Raw genomic sequence first — 26,998 nt, forward strand, 5'->3', positions numbered from 1 at the left:
GCCAGAAAGCTGGCCAGGCCCTTAAAGACTGTTGCACTGCCTGGGCTGTACATGCTGCTCGATCTACGCACCTCCCCTGCTACCTGGCCCTCGGAACTGCGCCTTCTGCCACTACCGCTGTCGGATGGGAATTTTACCATCAGCTTGTCCGCCAGGGTCCTGTGGTATAGCAACACTCTCGAACCCCTTTCCTCTTCGGGAATGAGACTGGGAAGGTTCTCCTTATAGCGTAGGTCGAGCAGTGTGTACACCCAGTAATCCGTAGTGGCCAGAATGCGTTGAATGCGAGGGTCACGAGAAAGGCATCCTAACATGAAGTCAGCCATGTGTGCCAGGGTACCTGTACGCAACACATGGCTGTCCGCACTAGGAAGATCACTTTCAGGATCCTCCTACTCCTCCTCCTCCTCCTCAGGCCATACACGCTGAAATGATGACAGGCAAGCAGCATGGGTACCGTCAGCAGTGGGCCAAGCTGTCTCTTCCCCCTCCTCCTCCTCATGCTCCTCCTCCTGAACGCGCTGAGATATAGACAGGAGGGTGCTCTGACTATCCAGCGACATACTGTCTTCCCCCGGCTCTGTTTCTGAGCGCAAAGCGGCTGCCTTTATGGTTTGCAGGGAAGTTCTCAAGATGCATAGCAGAGGAATGGTGACGCTAATGATTGCAGCATTGCCGCTCACCACCTGGGTAGACTGCTCAAAGTTTCGAAGGACCTGGCAGATGTCTGCCAACCAGGCCCACTCTTCTGAAAAGAATTGAGGAGGCTGACTCCCACTGCGCCGCCCATGTTGGAGTTGGTATTCCACTATAGCTCTACGCTGCTCATAGAGCCTAGCCAACATGTGGAGCGTAGAGTTCCACCGTGTGGGCACGTCGCACAGCAGTCGGTGCACTGGCAGATTAAAGCGATGTTGCAGGGTCCGCAGGGTGGCAGCGTCCGTGTGGGACTTGCGGAAATGTGCGCAGAGCCGGCGCACCTTTACGAGCAGGTCTGACAAGCGTGGGTAGCTTTTCAGAAAGCGCTGAACCACCAAATTAAAGACGTGGGCCAGGCATGGCACGTGCGTGAGGCTGCCGAGCTGCAGAGCCGCCACCAGGTTACGGCCGTTGTCACACACGACCATGCCCGGTTGGAGGCTCAGCGGCGCAAGCCAACGGTCGGTCTGCTCTGTCAGACCCTGCAGCAGTTCGTGGACCGTGTGCCTCCTATCTCCTAAGCTGAGTAGTTTCAGCACGGCCTGCTGACGCTTGTCCACCGCTGTGCTGCCACGCCGCGCGACACCGACTGCCGGCGACGTCCTGCTGCTGCTGACACATCTAGATTGCGAGACAGAGGTTGAGGAGGAGGAGGAGGGTGCTTTAGTGGAAGAAGCATACACCGCCGAACATACCACCACCGAGCTGGGGCCCGCAATTCTGGGGGTGGGTAGGACGTGAGCGGTCCCAGGCTCTGACTCTGTCCCAGCCTCCACTAAATTCACCCAATGTGCCGTCAGGGAGATGTAGTGGCCCTGCCCGCCTGTGCTTGTCCACGTGTCCGTAGTTAAGTGGACCTTGCCACTAACCGCATTGGTGAGGGCGCGTACAATGTTGCGGGAGACGTGGTCGTGCAGGGCTGGGACGGCACATCGGGAAAAGTAGTGGCGACTGGGAACTGAGTAGCGCGGGGCCGCCGCCGCCATCATAGCTTTGAAGGACTCCGTTTCCACAACCCTATACGGCAGCATCTCAAGGCTGATAAATTTGGCTATGTGGACGATTAACGATTGAGCGTGCGGGTGCGTGGCGGCGTACTTGCGCTTGCGCTCCAACACTTGCGCTAGCGACGGCTGGACTGTGCGGTGCGAGACATTGGTGGATGGGGCCGAGGACAGCGGAGGTGAGGGTGTGGGTGCAGGCCATGAGACGGAAGTGCCTGTGTCCTGAGAGGGGGGTTGTATCTCAGTGGCAGGTTGGGGCACAGGGGGAGAGGCAGCGGTGCAAACCGGAGGCGGTGAACGGCCTTCGTCCCACCTTGTGGGGTGCTTGGCCATCATATGTCTGCGCATGCTGGTGGTGGTCAGGCTGTTGGTGGTGGCTCCCCGGCTGATCTTGGCGCGACAAAGGTTGCTCACCACTGTTCGTCGGTCGTCAGGCGTCTCGGTGAAAAACTGCCAGACCTTAGAGCACCTCGGCCTCTGCAGGGTGGCATGGCGCGAGGGGGCGCTTTGGGAAACACTTGGTGGATTATTCATTCTGGCCCTGCCTCTACCCCTGGCCACCGCACTGCCTCTTGCAACCTGCCCTGCTGCTGCCCATGCCTCCCCCTCTGAAGACCTGTCCTGTGTAGGCGTTGCACACCAGGTGGGGTCAGTCACCTCATCGTCCTGCTGCTCTTCCTCCGAATCCTCTGTGCGCTGCTCCCTCGGACTTACTGCCCTTACTACTACCTCACTGCAAGACAACTGTGTCTCATCGTCATCGTCCTCCTCACCCACTGAAAGGCCTTGAGACAGTTGCCGGAAGTCCCCAGCCTCATCCCCCGGACCCCGGGAACTTTCCAATGGTTGGGCATCAGTGACGATAAACTCCTCTGGTGGTAGAGGAACCACTGCTGCCCAATCTGAGCAGGGGCCCGAGAAAAGTTCCTGGGAGTGTTCCCGCTCCTGAGCATGTGTCATTGTAGTGGAGTGAGGAGGCTGGGAGGAAGGAGGAGCAGCAGACAGAGGATTCGGATTTGCAGCAGTGGACGGCGCAGAACTGTGGCTGGACGATAGGTTGCTCGAAGCACTTTCTGCCATCCAGGACAGGACCTGCTCACACTGCTCATTTTCTAATAAAGGTCTCCCGCGTGGACCCATTAATTGGGCGATGAATGTGGGGACGCCAGAAACGTGCCTCTCTCCTAATCGCGCAGCAGTCGGCTGCGACACACCTGGATCAGGAGCTCGGCCTGTGCCCACACCCTCACTTGGCCCTCCGCATCCTCGGCCGCGTCCACGTCCTCTAGGCCTACCCCTACCCCTCAGCATGCTGTATTACCAGTGATTTGATTTCCCAGGCAGGAAATAAATTGGCGCAAGCCTGCAGGTCAAATATAATTAATTCGCTTTTTTGCAAAGGGAAGGCCCCACTGCGTATATTCAATGAACAATATGTTTAATAACTGTGGTGTGGCCCTGAAAAAGTGTCACACAACTTTAGTGTAGCAGAGTTATTAACTCTGGCAGAGCAGGTATTTGCCAGTCAGGAAGGACAATGGCGCAAGCCTGCAGTAAACCGTAGCTGGTTGCGTCTGATTTTTGTACGTTCTCCACGCAGCACACACGTACACGGAGACCTTAGGACTGACACAGGCAGGCCAAATATAATTAATTCGCTTTTTTGCAAAGGGAAGGCCCCACTGCGTATATTCAATGAACAATACGTTTAATAACTGTGGTGTGGCCCTGAAAAAGTGTCACACAACTTTAGTGTAGCAGAGTTATTAACTCTGGCAGAGCAGGTATTTGCCAGTCAGGAAGGACAATGGCGCAAGCCTGCAGTAAACCGTAGCTGGTTGCGTCTGATTTTTGTACGTTCTCCACGCAGCACACACGTACACGGAGACCTTAGGACTGACACAGGCAGGCCAAATATAATTAATTCGCTTTTTTGCAAAGGGAAGGCCCCACTGCGTATATTCAATGAACAATACGTTTAATAACTGTGGTGTGGCCCTGAAAAAGTGTCACACAACTTTAGTTTAGCAGAGTTATTAACTCTGGCAGAGCAGGTATTTGCCAGTCAGGAAAGACAATGGCGCAAGCCTGCAGTAAACCGTAGCTGGTTGCGTCTGATTTTTGTACGTTCTCCACGCAGCACACACGTACACGGAAACCTTAGGACTGACACAGGCAGGCCAAATATAATTAATTCGCTTTTTTGCAAAGGGAAGGCCCCACTGCGTATATTCAATGAACAATACGTTTAATAACTGTGGTGTGGCCCTGAAAAATTGTCACACAACTTTAGTGTAGCAGAGTTATTAACTCTGGCAGAGCAGGTATTTGCCAGTCAGGAAAGACAATGGCGCAAGCCTGCAGTAAACCGTAGCTGGTTGCGTCTGATTTTTGTACGTTCTCCACGCAGCACACACGTACACGGAAACCTTAGGACTGACACAGGCAGGCCAAATATAATTAATTCGCTTTTTTGCAAAGGGAAGGCCCCACTGCGTATATTCAATGAACAATAACTGTGTTGTGGCCCTGCCTACACAATTCTGTCCCTGTAGTATCAATGGAGGGTGCAATGCTCTGCACAGACGATTTTTAGAAAGAAAAAAAATGCAACACTGCTAACAGCAGCCAGCACAGTACTGCACACGGTTAAATTTGGCCCTAGAAAGGACCGTTGAGGTTCTTGAAGGCTACACTCACTCCTAACACTCTCCCTGCCTAAGCACCACTTCTGTCCCTAATGCTGGGTGCAATGCTCTGCACTGCCGATTTTGAGAAAAAAAAAACAAAAAAACACTGCTAGCAGCAGCCTGCACACAGGTAGATGTGGCCCTAAGAAGGACCTTTGGGGTTCTTGAAGCCTACACTAACTCCTAACGCTCTCCCTACAGCAGCTCAGGCACCAGCAGCACTGTCCCTCACTAACTCACAAGACATCTGAGGCGAGCCGCGGGAGGGGCCGACTTTTATACTCGGGTGACATCTGATCGCCCCAGCCACTCACAGCAGGGGGGTGGTATAGGGCTTGAACGTCACAGGGGGAAGTTGTAATGCCTTCCCTGTCTTTCAATTGGCCAGAAAAGCGCGCTAACGTCTCAGAGAGGAAACTGAAAGTAACCGGAACACCGCGTGGTACTCGTTACGAGTAACGAGCATCCCGAACACCCTAATATTTGTACGAATATCAAGCTCGGACGAGTACGTTCGCTCATCTCTAATGACAACACTTTTCTTAAATTTGAAAATTTAGAGAAACTTCACTTCTCTGGCCTTGACCATTCAGATTTACTTGCTTCTTTCTTGCTTATTCCCACTAGCTTCTTGCTGCTGTTTCTTCTGACTGAGCTTCTCATTTTCTTTACCTCTCTCCGCTGCTGACTCTGTCCAACAAGCATAATTTGGCTTCTGTACTCACACTTGATGTTTCACCTTCCCACCGCACTGGCTGATCCTAGATGTTCTTTCTTCCTTAACTCTCCTAGACTCTTCTCGGACCAGACTGACTTAGCTTCTCCCCCTCTACCTTATATACTCTCTCTCCCATCCAACCTGTGAAAAGGGACTATTCTCCAATCACAGGGACCCTGGCAACTATATAGCTAACTAGGCAATCCCTAAGCTAGCTGGAGGTGATTGACAGGAATGGTAGGAGGTAAGGTTGATTTACCTGAATCATGCGTGGTTTGGTTGCAGGAACACAGAAATTTAACACACAATAAACCATTTAAAGATATATACACCTCATTATAGGAAGTAGCTAATAAAAGTGCTGCAGTACCCAACTCTGGGATACTATAAGACTGCCCACCATTCTTCCGTATAGGACTGTTGGAGGGAAGGTGGGTACAAGGACTGAGCAACTGCATCTCTGGCACCCCCATAGAGATAAATGGAGTGATTGTGTGATTTTATTACTGTAGAATACTTTAGCAAAGCATGTGACTGACCCGTTGTTCAGCACTGGTCCTCACTGGTTACTAGAGTGAAAGGGTTCAGATCCCCTCAGCTGTCTTCTTTAACACGGCCCGATCAAATGAGACTGGAGAGATGTAAAGTGTTGTGGAAAAGTATCTGTCCTCTTGTGACCAGATTTCTGAGGTCAAAGGGGTGTGGTCAAGGGGCGGGGCTTATCACAACCTATGATTTCACCTCAGTTGTTCTAAAAAGTTTAAGGCCATTAAAAAAAGACCAAATTCCGCAGCATTTCTGCATCCAAAAAACAGTCAACATCTGTACCATTGTTGCTGTAACGTCATTCATACTCACGAACTGGCGAAACCATTCGATGAGTCACTTTGATGGCTAGAAGTTCCTTGTTCCCGACATCATAGTTTTTTTCTATGGGTAATAGAGTATAGGACAGAAATGCGCAAGGATGCAGTTGCATCCTATCTCTGACTTGCTGTAGAGTTGGAGGCATCCACTTCCACGACAAAAGGCAATTCTGGGTTTGGGTATATCAGTACTGGTGCTGAAGTAAACAGAATCTTTAGTTTCTCAAAAACAGCTTGTGCCTCGGGGGACAAGAAATACGTGTGTGCTTGCTTTGTGAGGGAGGAGATGGGAGAGATGACTTTTGAGAAGTCCTTGATACATTTTCTGTAGAAAATTTGCAAAACTAATCAGGTGCTGTACTTCCTTCAAATTTCTTGGAATGGGCCAATCCAGGACAGCTTTAATCTTTCTGGGATCCATACTGAAGCCCTCTGGAGAGATAGTGTATCCCAAGAATTGTATTTGGGTCTGTTCAAACTCACATTTCTCTAACTTGATGTAGAGGTTATTTTTTTGGAGTCGTTCCAAGACTACCCTATCTTGTCAGCGATGTTCCTCCAAATTATCAGTGAATGTGAGTGTTACAATCATGTGGGCAAACTGAGCAAGGGGCCCACCCGATCGTGACCCAAAGTGGACTGGATGAGTTCACGGGTTTCTGACAGACTGACCCTGTTCTACATGGGAGGTGGCAAGGCCCTACCTGAGCGGGGATTTTGCCCCAATAAGGGCAGCCCAGCGGTCTTCGGATCTGGGCCCTAGCTGATCCTAGGAGCCACGCACCAGAACAGGACGCATTCACATGCCACATGGGTCCTGATTTTCCAGTTTGATAAAGGGATTATGGGTAGAAAACCAGGGGATCCTTAGAATCACTGGAAACTGGGGGGATGATATGAGCTGGAAGTTGATTGTTTCTTGGCGGTCAGTGTTCATGTGAAGCTCCAGTTCATTTGTCTCCTCTGTGACAGGACCTGAAGACAAGGGTGACCTATCCACAGTTTCCATATCGATCAATATGTATTTGAGTCTGGTTGCAATGTCCTTGTCACGAGCCAATGTTAAGTCCATGAAGTTCACCCCTGCTCCCGAATCCAACATCACTTAGCACAGGTTTTTTTCTGATGGCCTGTTATAATCTCAATTGGGAGAACAAAATCGTGGAGAAGGGCAAGTGTTTCCAAACCGTCCTGAACTGCTGGTGCAAAGGTGTGTTAGGTGGCATCCCCTTGTTTCATGACTGCTCGATTGGCAATGGGCTTGACGTGGGCTAAGGCGGGAGTCCTTTGGAGCTCGTTTGGACAATTGAGGGCATAATGTCCTGAGCTACCACAATAAAGGCACAGATTTTCAGTCCAGCGCCTTTCTTTTTCTGTGGTGTAGAGAGATTTGTGAATGATATCAACCTGCATAGGTTTGAGAGCGGCTTCAGTCGTTGGGTGGGGACTAAACATGGGTTGACTGAAGGAGTAAGGGGTGCAGGTGCCCGAACCTCGCAGTCTCTCCCTTCGCCACTCGGAAAGTCTTTGGTCAATCCGGATGCATAACTGGATGAAGTCTTTAAGGTTATCAGGAGTCTCTACTCTGACAAGTTTGTCTTTTACCTATTCAGATAATCCCTGGAAAAATTGGCTTTGTTGTGCAGCAGGATTCCACTTGGTATCATTCGCCCAGCGACAAAAATCTGCCATTTATTCTGCAACAGAACGTCTCCCTTGTCGTAGGCTATGCAACCTCCCTTCAGCTGTAGCCCAGCGGTTTGGATCATCAAAGATTTGACCCATAGCAGTTTTGAAGGCATCAAGGCTGTTGAAATTAGTGTTGTTCTCTACGTAGGGCGAGGCCCAGGCAAGCGCCTCATCAATGAGAAAGTTAATGATAAAGAATACCTTATTCTGGTCACTGGTAAACAGGGTTGGCTGCATTTGAAAATAAATTTGGCGCCCTGGTATTAGTGACTGTTACCTACAAATTTCACTGGCAGCGGCACGCGGACGTCTGACACTGAGTTGCGCATATCCAAGAGTCGCCTCTGTAGGTCAGCAACAGGAGGTATCAGTATGCAGTACAAAGGGATGAGACAGAAGAGGAGCTTTATCAAGGTGGTTGAGCACAATAATCATGAGCTGGATCTGAGGTACAGTCAGGCTTTTATAAAAAGTCCTAATTAGGAGAAATCCACACCCAGCTAGCTCAATCAATCTGCTGTGCTGAAACCTAACAGTACCCCCACTTAAAAAGGGGCCTTCGAAGATGCAGGCACCCAACACACAGGGGTGTGGTGCAAAGACAAGACACATCCAAACTGGACGCACTAGTTCCGAACCAGAAATACTGCATAATACGCACACAAAATACTAAGAAAAAGAAAACAATTCTCCTGACAGAATGGAAAACAGACATAAACTAGACTGACAAAATGATGTACAGGACTTCTCCATACGGGCCTAATACAGAAGTACAGCTCATCTTTCTCTTAATACAATTCCTCTTTCTATATTCTTCTTCCTGTAATCTTCAATCTCTAACCTTTTTATTCTTTTTTTTTGGGGTACCATTCTGTTAAGTCTAGTCACTTCTACTCGAGTACATGTACATTCTGCTATGTCATTCACACTTACAAACTGGCGAAACTCTAGTGGAACTCGGAAACAGCAGACATAACTAAGAAACAGACATAACTCATGACTAACAAATGCTCAAAAACCTCACCTGCATACCTGCGCACACATAGCCAGATGGAATAATTAGAGAATGTATGAGATATTAGTTCATATTTTGGCCAAGATACTTAAGCCCATAAGCCCACTTCACGGATCCTTGTTGTCTCATGGGTCCCTACACTAACAAGAAAACTAACCCCAGGAAACTTGCCTGTATGCGGGTCGATCCCGCACTGGAACCTAGGGACCTACCTAATCCTAGATGGTAAACAATCACCAACAAGACACAGTTCATACCACGCTACGAAAACCTGCCCAGACATGCAGGAAGATTACCCTGTACACACTGAAGATACTGAATAAATGGTGAAAAGCCAGCAGCCACCAGCAGAGGAGCTGGTATATGTGAGCAGCAGACCTGAGGGAATGGCTCTCTGGAGAGATCCACACTCAGCCAGCATGATCAACTCCTACCTATGGAGCTGTGCTGCTAGAAACCCATGTAGAACAACAGATCCCAGCAGAACACTCTAACAGGTGTGGATTTTGACTGGGAAAAGCAGGTGTCAGGACTCAAACTTCCTGCACTCCAGTCAGTAGTTCTCTCCACTAAGCCATCCAGGACTTGGACAGCTCCTCTGCTGAACAACTAGCCATGCTCCTGTGTTTCCCTGACTGGCTCCACCCTGCTCCTAATTAGTGACATCATATAAACCTGGCCCGGTCTCTCTTCCAGTGCATAATTATGGTGCTCCACAGCCTTGATCAAGCTTCACATCTGCCTGCTACTCTGCTACAAACTGTCAAGCAGCACCACAAATGCTCTGCTTTTCTTCTCTTGGGGTTGTGTTCTGGCACTAGATTGAAGTCTCAGGCCATCAAAGGTGGGCAACATGGTCAAGTCATCAGGGATTGGTACACAGAGATAGCGATGCAGTACAGAGAATTTAAGGAGAGACAGAGGAAACAAGCCAGCAGTCAGTACACGGAGTGCAATCTTGTTTAGAGGGAGTAGGTATATGAAGGAGCTGGTTTAAAGACTGAGGGCTCAGTTAACATGCAAGGAGGGAGGGACAGGGACAGGTTTATATGAGGTGTGCAATCGAGGGACAGGATGCTAGGACAAAGAACAAGGTTTCAGGGGAATTATCCAGCAGCCTGAATAGCTCACCTAGAGCATGAGAGCTCCCAGGTTTAAGTCCTGACACTTGTGTTGGATCTACTTCAGAGGCTTTCTGCTCATCCATCCTTAAAAGGTTGCAGCAACTGACAGGTTTCTGTATGCGTGGTGCTGTTTGCCCAACAATCCAGGTACTAATATGCTTATTTTCTATCGCCAAATTTGACTAGCCCTTTACATCATGGTGTGCAATATTTTGCTTTTTGTACAATATAGATAAAACACTCAATCAGTGACAGTGGGTGGAGGAGCAGTTAACATATGAATATTAATGAGCCACATCAGACTTTTCTCTGCCCAGTGCTGCAGACTTACAAAAGTATTACAAAACCATGGCAAAGATCAGTATAACTGACAGATCACTGAAATCAGCCTGTCTGTCACTATACTGTGCTACCCACCTGCAGTAAGCAGACAGCTCCATTCTTACTGTAGTGGCCAGGCTTGGTAATGCAGGCATGGAAAGGAATGGGAATTTAGCATGTCCACTACAGTGGGACACAGAACTGTCTACTTTCTGCACAAATCAGTTCAGTGCTTGAGTGCATTGGCCCTGAAAACAGCTAATCAGCAGAGGTCCTGGGCGATATGACCCTCACCAATCTACTATTAATGACCTGTCCTGAGGATAAGCCCTCAATAATTTACAATTGGATAACCCCTTTAAGAAATATCAAGATTTTTTTAATTGCCTAATCTTATGTTTGTGTTGCAGGAGGTGCTGAAGGAGCGAATTCTTACTGCATCTATGAAAGAGGTGATTGTAGTGGTCCTCCCTAAGCCAGGAATGGACCCCCTTGAATCATACTGTTCCATATCACTACTATCAACAGATGTGAAAATTCTTGCCAAACCTCTTGCTAGTGGACTGCTTTAGGTGATCTCCAGGATGGTTTATACCAAGCAAATCTACCTTTGGGCTTTGGGCCGATGTTTAAGGCCTGGGCTAGCTTGTCATATACTTCACCGAAAGCTAGCGTGAGAGCTAATAGGGGACTTTTCTCTTCCTTTTCTACTAGAACGGAGAACCAGTTTGGATATCCTTGAGATATTTATAGAAAGTCCAGGGTATATTTCGATTTCTCCTATGGAAAAAAATACTTGTGAGTTATAGGCTGGAAACACTACAGGGAGATAAGGACATGGGAGGTCTAGCTATACCTATCCCAAGGCTTTACTTCCTTTCCTTGCAGGTTCAGAAAACTGGACGTTCGAGACATTTGTATATATTAAATAAGTCAGGTAGATTTACTATAGTCAGGTAGAGCCACAATCTTCAGGGCTTTTATCAGATTTTTGCATGGATACCCTAGTAGCTTCATGAAATGAGTCTGGGAAACGATCTTCGGCAAGTAGCCTTTCATAAAGAGAAAGCAGTTGCGGATTATATCACTATACTGAATGAAGACTTTGATTGGGAGTCCATCTGGGCCAAACACCTTCCCTTTAGACATTGATGTCAGGACTTCTCCCATTTCATTTGAGTTGACAGTGGAGTCTAATAAAGATATATGTTCCTCTGTGAGCTGTGGGAAGAAAATGGTCGCTAGATAATCCCTCAGCTCCTCAACGGTTTAGGTAATCTGCAATTGGTATAGGGCACTATAGAGTTGCCTAAATCAGTCAGGCACAACAAGGGGGTCAGAAAGTATTGTTTTATCAGGGGACTGTATCTTGAAAATGTGGGGAGAGATGGAATGTTGGCGGATCATATGTGCCAGCAATTTACTGGATTGGTTGCCCAGCTAAAAAATTTGACAGTTTACAAATAAAAATACAACATTGTGCATTGTGATTTGCAGGTATTGTTTAACAGCTATCAACCATTGATTTTTATTAATATCCATGGGGTCATCCATGTAAGCTTGTTCCAGATCAGTACATTGCATCACCAATTTCTCCTCCAACCTAGTTGTGGCCTTTTTGATGGAATAGAGGATTTCAAATATCCTCCTAGATTAGATTTTTAAAGTTTTCTACACCAAGAGATTATCAGAATAAGATGCCGCCAATTGGGGGTCCATAATCATATGCATGTCTCCCATGAATAACACAAAAGCATCTGGGTATGGAGCAGCAAAGAAAATTCCATCTGCTATGAGGGCTACAGATGCAGGTGGAGGATTATAAAAACATACGGCGTATTATTTATCCTTGCATTTACAAATCTTGATGGCTGAATCCTCATATTTGATTTCACCATGTCGATGAGCAGCTTGCAGCATGGCGTCTCGGTCTCTAAAGTTTAGTAGACGTGCTAGTAGTGGTCTACGGAGGAGGGAGACGGAGACAGGAGGTCTCACTGGAATGTTGTGGGCCCTCTTCATGATGAAGGCTCTAGAGAAAGGTGCATAAGGAAAAAGATTGCAGAGTCACTTCTTTACAAACTCCTCTGCACTCTGCCCCTCCACTTTCTCCGGTATAGCCACAATGAGAAGTTTGTTTCTCCTAGAGTGATTCTCTGGGTTGTTTGCCTTTTATTGCCACATCTCAGCTTTGTGGGTAAGGTTTCACATGGATATCCTATCCTATCTTCAATATATGTGACGTGGTCTCAAAGGTTCCGGAGGTCTTGACTTAGGAGGCTAACATCCACTATTCACGTCATCTACGCAGGTGGGAAGGGAGACGGGGACGAGACTTACTCAATGCAGCTTGCTTAACCCCTTAAGGACCGTTTATTTTTTCATTTTTTTTCCTCCCCCCCTTTTAAAAAAATCATAACTCTTTTATTTATTCATCTACATAGCTGGCTGAGGGCTTGTTTTTTGCAGGAGGAGTTGTATTTTTCAATGTTACTCTAATGTACTGAAAAAAGTTTAAAAAAATGAGTGAAATGGAAGAAAACCTAAATTCTGCCATCTTTGGGTGTGTCTTGTTTCTACGATGTACATACTGCAACAAAATGACCGGATAACTTTATTCTATGGGTCAGTACGAATACGACGACACTATATTTATACAGTTTTTTTTTTTTTTTTTGCGGTACTACTTTTATTTTTTTTTTTTTAAGATATTTTCTTTTTGAAAATTATTTTCTGTCGCCATCATCTATCAGCTATAACTTTTATTTTTTTGTTGACATAATTGTGCGATGTCTCATTTTGTGCGGGTCATCCTATAGTTTCCATTGGTACAATTCTGGACTACATATGACTTTTTGATCGCTATTTACAAAAATTTTTTGGGAGGCAGGATGACCAAAAAAAGAAAAAAAAAACATTCTGGTATTCTTTATTTATTTAATTCCGATGATATTCACCATGAGGTGCGCAATCTACCTCTATGCACACCTTGACTGTGCAGGACGTAACCTTACGTCCTATGTTGTAAGGGGTTAAAAAAGGGGGATGGTAAAAATATATAAAAATGATTATAAAAATAATATGGCAGAAAAAAAGATAATTTAATATTGAGAGTATGAATAAAAATAACAATAATAACTAAAATCATAGTATACTGAAATGCTGAAACTTATAGATAAAATTAAAATTTAAGAATAAAAATTATGGATAAAAAGGTTATCTCGTATTTGGGTTACTGGCAGATGTAGAGAACAGGCTATGTATACTATAATTTTAGTGTCTTTTTGTTCTCTTTTGTTCTTGATAAAGAATGGACCACCTTCGAAACGCGTTACTCATCCTTTACTTTTGTATGTATATTTACATAGTAAAACAGTCCAATCCAGAACCTGTGATCCTGGACTTCATTAGACCAGTGACTGATTCAAGGCACATCTAGGATTTAAGGGGATTCTTGATCACAAACCTCCCCCAAGCTGCTATTCTTGTGTTCTGTTTTACTAAACGAATGCCAATTATTGAACCTCTAGAGCAGGGGTGGGCAATTAATTTTCCCATGGGGCCACATGAGAAATTGGAATGGTTTTAGAGGGCCAGACCAACATACGAAGGCTCCATGCACATTGCCTTAATGGGGCCGTATTCCAGCCGCCCAATTTGCGGCCAGAATACGGCCGCCATTGAAAATGAATGAATTAAAAAGTGAATATTATTAGTATTATTATTCTAATTACAATGCAAAGGGAAAAGTCCTGACACTTACCAATGACGAGCGTGGAACGATTGTCCTGGCACTCCCCAAGGTCCGCAACGAGCATCCTGGCACTCAGAAGTTACAGTGGCATCACTTACTCAGCATCGGGAAGCAGTGAAACTACAAACTCCGAAGCCTTGTCCATTTTGTTAACTTATGTGCTGTTTAATAAAGTTATTCAAGCCTACGTCATTGGTAGAGGTGCTTGAATAAGTAAGGCCTGAATAACTATTAGCACAGCACAGAAGTGAACAAAATGGACAAGGCTTCGGAGTGCATAGTTTCGCTGCTTCCCGTTGCTGACACCGGACTCATTGGTGAGTCACCAGGACACTCTTTGCGGGCCGGTCCGAGCTATTCAGCGGGCCGGATGTGGCCCGCGGGCCGTGCTTTGCCCAGGTCTGCTCTAGAGTGCTGGAACCTTTTTTGCTCTTTAAAGGGGTTGTCCCGCGCCGAAACGGGTTTTTTTAAAATTCAATAGGCCCCCCGTTCGGCGCGAGACAAACCCAAGGGATGGGTTAAAAAAAAAAAAAAGGTTTAGTACTTACCCGAATCCCCGCGCTGCGGCGACTTCTTACTTACCTTACCAAGATGGCCGCCGGGATCTTCACCCACGTTGCACCGCGGGTCTTCTCCCATGGTGCACCGTGGGCTCTGTGCGGTCCATTGCCGATTCCAGCCTCCTGATTGGTTGGAATCGGCACATGTGACGGGGCGGAGCTACGAGGACCAGCTCTCCGGCACAAGCGGCCCCATTCACCAGGGAGAAGACCGGACTGCGCAAGCGCGTCTAATCGGGCGATTAGACGCTGAAATTAGGTGGCACCATGGCGACGGGGACGCTAGCAACGGAGCAGGTAAGTGAATAACTTCTGTATGACTCATAATTAATGCACGATGTATATTACAAAGTGCATTAATATGGCCATACAGAAGTGTATAACCCCACTTGCTATCGCGGGACAACCCCTTTAATTCTGTCTCATTACTGTGGTGTCCGTTGCTGAAGTCTGTGCATTGCATGGAAATTGGACTCTTTTCAGATTGCAATGCGTACATTTTTACATACAACTCTATGTGACAATGTGCACATGTTAACCTGCAAAGAGTCCAAAGTCCATGCAGTGTGCAGACTTCAACAACGGTTACAACGGTAACGAGCGAGCATGTGAGTGTAAAGAGGTAATGCTACAGCATTCCCCTGTACTTCATGGAGCATCACACAGCTGCTGTTAGCAAAGGCTGATAGCTGCGCTTAGCTTCGCCTCCTCCACCCCAAGACCCGAACGAGAGAGGAAGCAAGGAGAGAGAATTCTAGCACTTGCCAGCGGTAGTCTGGACAGTTCTGTAGCGGGGAGGCTCCTCCACCGAGCAGATTGTTATGGCTGGGGAGAGCAGACTGGCCCTGAAGATGGCTTCAGCAGGGGTTTTCACCCCAATGATGATGTGGGTGTGCGGTGTACAAACAGGGCACTGGCCGTTATAGGGGAGATGAAAGATAAAATTACCTGTGGCAAAACATTTTTGTGGTCAGGGACACCCCATAGAGTAGATGAGAGTTATTATACTGAAGGGCAATTTCAAGTCACAGCATCACAGAAGAATTTGGGAGTACAAATTTATGGCCATATTTGATACCCTCAAGAATGAAATGAACCTCAGCCCGGGATTCTTGCATAAGTAGAAAATATGAAAGGTCTGAAGGAGATCATGAGGGATGTCCTCCTCTGAATCAATTTTTTTTCTCTCTTTTTAAAACTTCATAAAAATTCTGAACTTGACTTGTAATAACGTTGCCATCCAATAAGTGGTGCCGCATCTCCTTCCATGTGCAGGTTGAAGGAGAGATAAGACACATCATAAAACTGTCACATTGCTGAGCTCAGTGGACTGATTAAGTATTTATGTCTCAGCTCAGTTTGTCTGTTGTTTTAAGTTTTGAGTGCAAAACAGTCTCAAATTTCTGTATGTGAACATTTATATTTCAATCAAGAGAGGTATCCTCTCTGCATTTATACATTATATATGTGCCCTATCCAAACCAGTTTCATTTTAGCCTGATGAACGGTCGATAGAACACCAGAAAGCTTACTGTAACGTCATGTATTTTTTTATTAGCCATTTAAAGGTATCATATCTATAAGATTACTTGGTTTCTCTCACTGAGAACAATAACACTTTTAGGATGAGACTAGAGATGAACGAGCACCAAAATGCTCGGGTGCTTGTTACTTGAGACGAACTTTTCGCGATGCTCGAGGGTTCGTTTCGAATAACGAACCCCATTGAAGTCAATGGGCGACCCGAGGATTTTTGTATATCGCCGATGCTCGCTAAGGTTTTCATTTGTGAAAATCGGGGCAATTCAAGAAAGTGATGGGAACGACACAGCAACGGATAGGGCAGGCGAGGGGCTACATGTTGGGCTGCATCTCAAGTTCACAGGTCCCACTATTAAGCCACAATAGCGGCAAGAGTGGCCCCCCCCCAACAACTTTTACTTCTGAAAAGCCCTCATTAGCAATGCATACCTTAGCTAAGCACCACACTACCTCCAACAAAGCACAATCACTGCCTGCATGACACTCCGCTGCCACTTCTCCTGGGTTATATGCTGACCAACCCCCCTGCACGACCCAGTGTCCACAGCGCACACCAAACTGTCCCTGCGCAGCCTTCAGCTGCCCTCATGCCATGCCACACTCATGTCTATTTATAAGTGCGTCTGCCAGAGGAACCGCAGGCACACACTGCAGAGGGTTGGCACGGCAAGGCAGCGACCCTCTTTAAAAGGGGCGGGGCAGTAGTCCACAATGCTGTACAGAAGCAATGAGAAATCCAATCCTGTGCCACCTCCATCTGGAGCTGCACACGTGGGCATAGCAATGGGGAACCTATGTGCCACACACTATTCATTCTGTCAAGGTGTCTGCTACCCCAGTTAGACCGCGTTTTTTTATAAATAGTCACAGGCAGGTACAACTCCGCAATGGGAATTCCGTGTGCACCCACATCATGGGTGGCTCCCTGGAACCCACCCGCTGTACATAAATGTATCCCATTGCAGTGCCCTGGACAGCAGAGCTAACGTCAGATGAAATGCAGGTGGGCTTCGGCCCACACTGCATGCCTCAGTCAGACTGGGGTTCTTTAGAAGTGGACACAGATGCACTTACAACTCCCTGTGGACCCACAGCATGGGTGGGTCCCTGGAACCCACCGGCGGTACATAAAAATATCCCATTGCATTGCCCATTACAGCTGAGGTAGTAATGTCATGTTTAATGCAGGTGGGCTTCGGCCCACACTGCATGCCCCAGTCAGACTGGGGTTCTTTAGAAGTTGACACATGTAGTTACAACTCCCTGTGGACCCACAGCATGGGTGGGTGCCAGGAAGCCACCGGCGGTACATAAATATATCCCATTGCATTGCCCATCACAGCTGAGGTAATGTCATGTTTAATGCAGGTGGGCTTCGGCCCACACTGCATGCCCCAGTCAGACTGGGGTTCTTTAGAAGTGGAATCAGATGCATTTACAACTCCCTGTGGACCCACAGCATGGGTGGGTGCCAGGAAGCCACCGGCGGTACATAAAAATATCCCATTGCATTGCCCAACACAGCTGAGGTAGTAATGACGTGCTTAATGCAGGTGGGCTTCGGCCCACACTGCATGCCTCAGTCAGACTGGGGTTCTTTAGAAGTGGACACATGCAGTTACAACTCCGTGTGGACCGACAGCATGGGTGGCTCCCTGGAACCCACTGGCGGTACATAAATATATCCCATTGCAGTGCCCAGCACAGCTGAGGTAATGTCAGCTTTAATGCAGGTGGGCTAAAAATCAATTTGATTACACTGTAGGTGAGGGCCCACAAAAATTGCTGTATCAACAGTACTAATGTACCTCTGAAAAATTGCCCATGCCCAACCAAGAGGGCAGGTGAAACCCATTAATCGCTTTGGTTAATGTGGCTTAATTTGTAACTAGGCCTGGAGGCAGCCCAGTTAAAATAAAAATTGGTTCAGGTGCAAGTTTCAACGCTTTAATGAGCATTGAAACGGATAAAAATTGTTTAGAAAAATTATATGACTGAGCCTTGTGGGCCTAAGAAAAATTGCCCGTTCGGCGTGATTATGTGAGGTTTCAGGAGGAGGAGCAGGAGGAGGAGGAGGAATATTATACACAGATTGATGAAGCTAAAAGGTCCACATTTTGGATGGTGATAGAGAACGATGCTTCCATCCGCGGGTGCAGCCTACGTATTGCTTAGGTATCGCTGCTGTCCGCTGGTGGAGAAGAGAAGTCTGGGGAAATCCAGGCTTTGTTCATCTTGATGAGTGTAAGCCTGTCGGCACTGTCGGTTGACAGGTGGGTACGCTTATCCGTGATGATTCCCCCAGCCACACTAAACACACTCTCTGACAAGACGCTAGCCGCAGGACAAGCAAGCACCTCCAGGGCATACAGCGCGAGTTCAGGCCACGTGTCCAGCTTCAACACCCAGTAGTTGTAGGGGGCAGAGGCGTCACCGAGGACGGTGCTGCAATCGGCTACGTACTCCCTCACCATCCTTTTACAGTGCTCCCGCCAACTCAGCCTTGACTGGGGACCGGTGACACAGTCTTGCTGGGGAGCCATAAAGCTGTCAAAGGCCTTAGAGAGTGTTCCCCTGCCTGCGCTGTACATGCTGCCTGATCTCTGCTCCTCCCCTGCTACCTGGGCTGCGGAAATGCGCCTTCGGCCACTAGCGCTGTCGGATGGGAAGTTTACCATCAGTTTGTCCACCAGCGCCCTGTGGTATAGCATCATTCTCGAACCCCTTTCCTCTTCGGGAATGAGAGTGCAAAGGCTCTCCTTATACCGTGGATCGAGCAGTGTGTACACCCAGTAATCCGTAGTGGCCAGAATGCGTGTAACGCGAGGGTCACGAGAAAGGCATCCTAACATGAAGTCAGCCATGTGTGCCAGGGTACCTGTACACAACACATGGCTGTCCTCACTCGGAAGATCACTTTCAGGATCCTCCTCCTCCTCCTCCTCTGGCCATACACGCTGAAAGGATGACAGGCAAGCTGCATCTGTACCCTCAGCAGTGGGCCAAGCTGTCTCTTCCCCCTCCTCCTCATGCTCCTCCCCCTCCTCCTCCTCCTCCTCTGGCCATACACGCTGAAAGGATGACAGGCAAGCAGCATCTGTCCCCTCAGCAGTGGGCCAAGCTGTCTCTTCCCCCTCCTCCTCATGCTCCTCCCCCTCCTCCTCAACGCGCTGAGATATAGACATGAGGTTGCTCTGACTATCCAGCGACATACTGTCTTCCCCCGCCTCCGTTTCTGATTCCAAAGCATCTGCCTTTATGCTTTGCAGGGAACTTCTCAAGAGGCATAGCAGAGGAATGGTGACGCTAATGATTGCAGCATCCCCGCTCACCATCTGGGTAGACTACTCAAATTTTCCAAGGACCTGGCAGATGGCTGCCAACCAGGCCCACTCTTCTGTAAATAATTGAGGAGGCTGACTCCCACTGCGCCGCGCAAGTTGGAGTTGGTATTCCACTATAGCTCTACGCTGCTCATAGAGTCTGGCCAACATGTGGAGCGTAGAGTTCCACTGTGTGGGCACGTCGCACAGCAGTCGGTGCACTGGCAGATTAAACCGATGTTGCAGGGTCCGCAGAGTGGCAGCGTGCATGTGGGATTTGCGGAAATGTGCGCAGAGCTGGCGCACCTTTCCGAGCAGGTATGACAAGTGGGGGTAGCTTTTCAGAAAGCGCTGAAACACCAAATTAAACACATGGGCCAGGCATGGCACGTGCGTGAGGCTGCCGAGCTGCAGAGCCGCCACCAGGTTACGGCCGTTGTCACACACGACCATGCCCGGTTGGAGGCTCAGCGGCGCAAGCCAGCGGTCGGTCTGCTCTGTCAGACCCTGCAGCAGTTCATGGGCCATGTGGCTCTTCTCTCCTAAGCTGAGTAGTTTCAGCATGGCCTGCTGACGCTTGCCCACCGCTGTGCTGCCACGCCGCGTGACACCGACTGCTGGCGACGTGCTGCTGCTGCTGACACATCTTGATTGCGAGACAGAGGTTGCGTAGGAGGAGGAAGAGGGTGGTTTAGTGGAGGAAGCATACACCCCCGCAGATACCACCACCGAGCTGGGGCACGCAATTCGGGGGGTGGGTAGGACGTGAGCGGTCCCAGGCTCTGACTCTGTCCCAGCCTCCACTAAATTCACCCAATGTGCCGTCAGGGAGATATAGTGGCCCTGCTTGTCCACGTGTCTGTTGTTAAGTGGACCTTGGCAGTAACCGCGTTGGTGAGGGCGCGTACAATGTTGCGGGAGACGTGGTCGTGCAGGGCTGGGACGGCACATCGGGAAAAGTAGTGGCGACTGGGAACCGAGTAGCGCGGGGCCGCCGCTGCCATCATGCTTTTGAAAGCCTCCGTTTCCACAAGCCTATACGGCAGCATCTCTAGGCTGATCAATTTTGCAATGTGCACGTTTAACGCTTGAGCGTGCGGGTGCGTGGCATCGTACTTGCGCTTGCGCTCAAACTGCGGCGCTAGCGACGGCTGCGTATTTATTTGGAGAACTACTACCCCCAGCACACACGGACCCAGAACACTGAGCACAGTGACAGGCAGGCCAAATAGTTTTGTTTTCAAGATTATTTTCCAAAGGACCACTGCGTACATTCAATCTATAATATATGTCTTCTGTCCCTGATGTGTGTGTCACGGAACTGCAGTGTTGCACTGTTATTAACTGCAACAGACCGGTGATTTCAGAGCCAGGAAATAATTTGGCGCAAGCCTGCTGTAACACTTAGCTGGCTGCGTATTTATTTGGAGAACTACTACCCCCAGCACACACGGACCCAGAACACTGAGCACTGTGACAGGCAGGCCAAATATATTTTTTTCAAAGATTTTTTTCCAAAGGACCACTGCGTATTTTCAATCTATAATATATGTCTTCTGGCCCTGCCTACACAATTCTCTCCCTGGAGTATTACTGCAGGGCGTAATGCTCTGCACGGCCGATATACCAAAAAAAAAAAAGTGCAACACTGCTAAAAGCAGCCTCCACACTACTGCACACGGTTAGATGTGGCCCTAAGAAGGACCATTGGGGTTCTTGAAGCCTACACTAACTCCTAACGCTCTCCCTGCCTCCACACTTCTGTCCCTGGACTATTACTGCAGGGCGCAATGCTCTGCACGGCCGATATACCAAAAAAAAAAAAAAGTGCAACACTGCTAAAAGGGGTTCTTGAAGCCTACACTAACTCCTAACACTCTCCCTACAGCAGCTCCAACATGATACCACTGTCCCTGATCTCTGTCACAACGCATCTGAGGCGAGCCGCGGGAGGGGTCGATTTTTATACTCGGGTGACACCTGATCTCCCCAGCCACTCACTGCCGGGGGGTGGTATAGGGCTTGAACGTCGTAGGGGGAAGTTGTAATGCCTTCCCTGTCTTTCAATTGGCCAGAAAAGCGCGCTAACGTCTCAGAGAGGAAAGTGAAAGTAACCCGAACATCGCGTGGTACTCGTTACGAGTAACGAGCATCTCGAACACGCTAATACTCGAACGAGTATCAAGCTCGGACGAGTACGTTCGCTCATCTCTAGATGTGACGTTAAAATGCACTTGTGATGTTGATTCACACCGATGCAGTGAGTCCGCAGTGATACACAGCTACAAAATTTAGTGGGGCACTGTAGGCTGTTAGGTTGACATGCCGCTGACCTTTTGTAATATGGAGTACTAACAAATATAAGGATGGTGGATAGCAATAAGGGTGAGCGAAGTGCCTTGTCACCCAAAGGAAAGTATAAGAGATGTACTCGGAACCCATGGTGCATTGAACCTGCATGCGAGGAGTAATGAGAAAGTAATATAGAGGGAAAATTATTTATTATCAGTTTAAGTAAAAGTTTATTTTTGTAAAAAAGAAATGTTGCTTTTGTCTCCGTCTGTCACCGCCATACCATCCTGAATCTGTGTCGCCCACCGCCTGCAACATGAGCATAAAAAATAAATCACCCGACTTCCTGTCACCACGCCTAACAGCATCATAACTTAGTTTATGGTGCTGTAGTCAGATGAAAAGTTCCCTTTAAAGAGTTGTCTCTCCCGCAGGAGAGCCATCATTTGTTTTATTGCTGATGCTCACTAAAAGACTTCCTTGTATCAAGAAACCAAAAACAAACACATACAAGCATATTAGTCTAGAACAGTGATGGCGAAATTTTTAAAACCTGAGTGCCCAAACTGCAACCCAAAACCCATTTATTCGTTGCAAAGTGCCAACACTGCAATTAACATGGGACGATTATTGCTCAAAATCCCTTTAAAGGGGTTGTCCCGTGGCCAAAATGAAAATTTTTTCACAGCTCAGTCCCCCATGTTCAGCAAACATCACAAATTACCCATGTAAATCGTTTGTATAGAGCGTTTCTACTCACCATGAAGCAGTTTTCTGAAGTTATAAAATTCTTCTTCCAAGATGGCTGCCGTCATTTCCCAAGGTGCACCGCGGGTCTTCTCCCATGGTGCACTGTGGATGTTCTTCTGCAGTCTGAGCTCCACTGCCGATTACAGCCACCTCATTGGCTGATCGGCACCACGTGACGGGGGCGGAGCTACGCGATGATGCAGAGAAGGGGGAGGAGCCAGTACGCTGCTCGTGAGCCCGAACCATCCAGAAGAGGAATCTTCAGTGCGCAAGTGCGACTGTTCGTGCGACCAGAGGAGAAGTTTGGTCGTCGCCATGGAGACGGGGACACCAGCACCTGGAGGGGGTAAGTATATAACTTCTGTATGGCTAATATTTAATGCACGATAAATATTACAAAGTGCATTAATATGGCCATACAGAAGTGTTTAACCCCACTTGCTGTCGCGGGACAACCCCTTTAAACGTACAGTGTACATCGTAAAGTGTAAGTGCAAAAAAATGCTCACTATTTGTTCACAGTTTGTTATCGCTAACTTTCAGGGCTTAAACAAATGGGCGTCAGTGCAACTACGCTCGCCGTATGGAGCGTAGTGGTGCATGACACAGGGTTTTTTCCCTCAGGTTTTTCAAAATCTGTGTTAGTGCGCGCGAGTTAAAAAAAAAAAGCAGGAACATAGGTCCTGCCCTATCTTTTCTCACCCATACCATTAATGGACGAGAATCCCTCCAGTGAAGATAAAACCATTGAAATAAATGGTTTAGTTTCATCCTGTAATGCAGCCATGGTTATTACAGCCGCATAATAGAACAAACTCACGCCCATCTGTTTAAGCCCTCAGTCAGCATTTAAACTATCGTAGGCTTGCTGGCTTCTTGTTCGGTGTAAATGTAGTGGTTTGGAGGGTCCTCCAGAATAGTCACACTTGCATTTGTCCTGACACGCCTGTCTATGTGCTCCCTTGGGCCATTGAAGGTGCCGTACATCAGAGAAACCTTGTTGCCCCTTCCTACTAAGCTAAAAGCTTAGAGTTTGGCAGTAGCTGGTTGCCTATTGGCTATATGTCATACCTCAACAGATTGGTGGGAGAGCCCAGGGCGGGAGAACATGACAGAAAGCGGGTAGGCAGAGGGGGAGGAGAGGAGAAAAGTGTGGGAAGAGAGAGGTTGGAGGAGGTGTATTTTAAGAGTGCAGCAGAGCGTGCAGTGATTCAGCAAGTCTTCAAGGGTAGCAAGGTCCTTTCTGCTCCCGCGTCCCACCAGCAGTGAGGAAAAAGGAGTTGAAGGTCATTGTTCCACTAAAACAGTGAGCTAAAATACCCGGTGAATTCAAAACCAGGAATAGTTCAAAGGCCATTACAACTCTTATCCAACACTGTCATCTTTCACTTCCAGTAATTCCATCAGATAGTCAAAGCTGTGGGTAATCATTACTGAGTAACCTCTAGAGAAATAGAGAGAGCGTTGAAGAAACGTGTTTTCATTTTCAAGCTGCTGTTTTTAACATGTTAATTAACTGCACTACTTCCAGCTCTGCTAAACCTTCGCTATACTGCAGATTCAAATATATATACAGTTGTTTATTTCAAGGCTTAAGTAAAACTGTGTGCTCCCAGTTTACTAAGACAAGCTAACTGGACTCCTGTCAAGTTATTTCACCATCGCTCAACTTAGAGTTCAGATTGGAGTGCTGGCATCATCCGTGACAAAACCACCAGTCAGGTTTAACCTATTGACTATCGCTATTTGTGCCACTATGTGACCGCTGAGCAGAGCACCGTTGCCACCATCATCGGGAGAGATTGCAGAGCCACCCATGACATCCAGCTTGCAATCCCCGTGGTCTCCTCCACTTTGGCGCACTTCGCTCGGCCGTTGCATAAACGCTCCCCACTCTGCACTTCACATAAAAGCCCACGATTCTGCAGCGAAAGGGCCATTTACACGGTATGATTATCATTCAGCATTATTCAAATTCCCGCGATAATTTGAACCATAATTGTCTGTTGTAAATGTATGGAGTAACTGAACAAGTATCTGAATGACTGTCAGTTTAAAGTGAATGGTGGCAGCGTTGGGGTTGGGAAGGGGGAGGGGGTTAATGCTCCCCGGCCACTATGGCTTCATTCCAGCAGTGCTTTCAGCGATCTCAATTCTCAGTCCTGTGTAACAGCACACAGCGAGCATCACTGGGGCGTGCTGTCAGGCATTGTTTGCCCTACAGCTCATCCCATCTAAATGTGGCATTCTGCCTGTGTAAAGCTCTTCATGAGCACTAATGACCTTAGCGATGACAACAGCGCTTGTGCAGTCGTTTACCTGACTGTCGCCTGTGCTGAGGCGATGGCACACGAGCCCACAGAAAGGGCTCTGATTGCCTCCGCTGGCACGGGTGCCATAGGTTCGCCACCACTGGTCTATGATATAAAAATAAGTATTTTAATAAATATACAACCTATCCAAATAGGAAACTCTACCCAGAAAGAAGGGGGAATATCCCTTAATAATTTAAGTATTAACCCCTTAGTGACCAAGCCTGTTTGTGCCTCAATGAACAGGCCAAATTTTGGAAATCTAAAATATCAAAGGAGAGAGCAGCACAAAGGAGTCTTAAGTAATATCCTTGCATACAGGATGCGTTCTTTATTAGAACTCCACACAATGAACAGCAGTGACGTTTTGACCAGCTTGACAAAGACCACGGACGTGGACGAAACGTCGCTGCTGTTTATTGTGTGCAGTTCTGATAAAGAACGCATCCTGGGTGCAAGAATTTTACTGAAGACTCCTTTGTGCTGCTCTCTCCTTTGATATGTTATATTGTGGCATGGATTTGTAAAGGGTGGTCCTTTTGATGAGTGTGCACTCTTACAGCTGCCCTGCATATAGGTTTGTTGCTGTGCTGCTCATACTGTATTCTCTTTTGGACTAAATTTAGGAAATCTGACATGTGTTACTTTAAAATGGAATAACACTGTAAATTTTGAGAACATTCTCAGAAAATTGTCATTTTTTCTCATTTTCAACTGTAATATTTTCTTTAACCATTTAGAAGACGTACATATTTAACATTAATTATTAAGATTTTGAGGAACATTTTGTTTTCCTGCACCAAGCCACGTTTGCAAAGGCTCATAGGTGTTAGAATGATAGATACCCCACAAATGACCGCATTTTAATAAATACACCCCTTTATATATTCACTGAGGAGGGTCATGAGTATTTTGACCCCACAATTTTTTTCAGGAGTTAATGCAATTTAGAGGAGAAAAAATAAAATTACATATTTTTGCAAATATGTCATTTTAAAGACCCTTCTTTTTTCTATTATGCACATGAAAATGAGGATTTGCACCCCAAAATGCATACCTCTGTTTGTCCTGTGTTCAGAAACAGATCCACTGCAGCCCCAAACTACTTACAGGACACATGGCTAGATCTGTAATGGAGGGAACATCCATTGGATTTTAGAGCACAACTGAACAAATTCCAGGCCCCATTGCTGACTTGTGCAGAAAAAAATTGACTCCCTAAAAATACTACCCCTATCCCCATTTTTGCCATTCCTTAAATCTTAGATAAAAGTAATAATGTAAACCGTGTGGTATGTCGAAGACATGGGTAATTACAGAGGCTGGTTGGGATGGGCACATGGGCAATAAAACTGGGTATCCCTCCTCCTCCCATGCTTTTTAGGGGCTATTTCTTGACCTCAGCGGCGGGGATGGGGTGTAAAAAGTGGCGCTCTGTGAGGCTTCATAAACTTGCTGTGGTGCGGTGGTCTAACACAGAAGGCACTCACAAGCTGCTCCTGGAACTGCAGGAAGGTGAGCGTTTCCGGGGCTTCTTGTAAATTACGTAACAGGTAGCGATCTGGAATCCGCTTGCGGAGACCAGCAGCGGATCCAGCTGTGAGTCCGGCCATGGCCTTATGTATTTCTGCATAATGTACTGCGCATAACTGCGTACTCACACAGGCGGTCATGCGCAGTACACCTTTTTCTTTTTTGTTTGTATTGCGTATGTGCAGCAGGTATATCCGTGACCATAGGATAACGGCAATCACGTGAACAGGGATTGCACATCGCGGCCCTGGTCACAGCTCCAGGCTACAAGGGGAAGCCAATAGCCAGGACCTGTCACACTCCCGGACCATAGGGCTCTATTCTTCAGGGCTAGCGTGTTTTTATGTCCCTGTAGAATAAAGCCCAGACACCCAGGATGTGAAAACACAAATGGGTGGTAACTAAGGGGTTAAATATAATCTCCTCACCACTTGGAATACATAACTACTTCCTTACCCTAGAATAGTAGAGCCCTGCATAGGGAAAAAAAAAATAACTGGGCAATGATCCAACAAGAATTCTCACACATGAATATAAAGAGAGAGGAGAGAGAAGAGAGAGAAGAGAGAGAGAAGAGAGAGAAGAGAGAGAAGAGAGAGAAGAGAGAGAAAGAGAGAGAGAGAGAAAGAGAGAGAGAGAAAGAGAGAGAGAGAAAGAGAGAGAGAGAAAGAGAGAGAGAGAAAGAGAGAGAGAAAGAGAGAGAGAAAGAGAGAGAGAAAGAGAGAGAAAGAGAAAGAGAGAGAAAGAGAGAGAGAGAAAGAGAAAGAGAGAGAGAGAAAGAGAAAGAGAGAGAGAGAAAGAGAGAA

General features: G+C 47.3%; 1 pseudogene; it reads left to right on the forward strand.

Moving 5' to 3' along the window:
• The window catches only part of LOC136581093 (major histocompatibility complex class I-related gene protein-like), a 67,577-nt pseudogene that overhangs the window by 23,886 nt on the left and 16,693 nt on the right, over nt 1-26,998 (forward strand).

This window comes from Eleutherodactylus coqui, chromosome 10, assembly GCF_035609145.1.
Source record: "Eleutherodactylus coqui strain aEleCoq1 chromosome 10, aEleCoq1.hap1, whole genome shotgun sequence".
Lineage (NCBI taxonomy): Eukaryota > Metazoa > Chordata > Amphibia > Anura > Eleutherodactylidae > Eleutherodactylus > Eleutherodactylus coqui.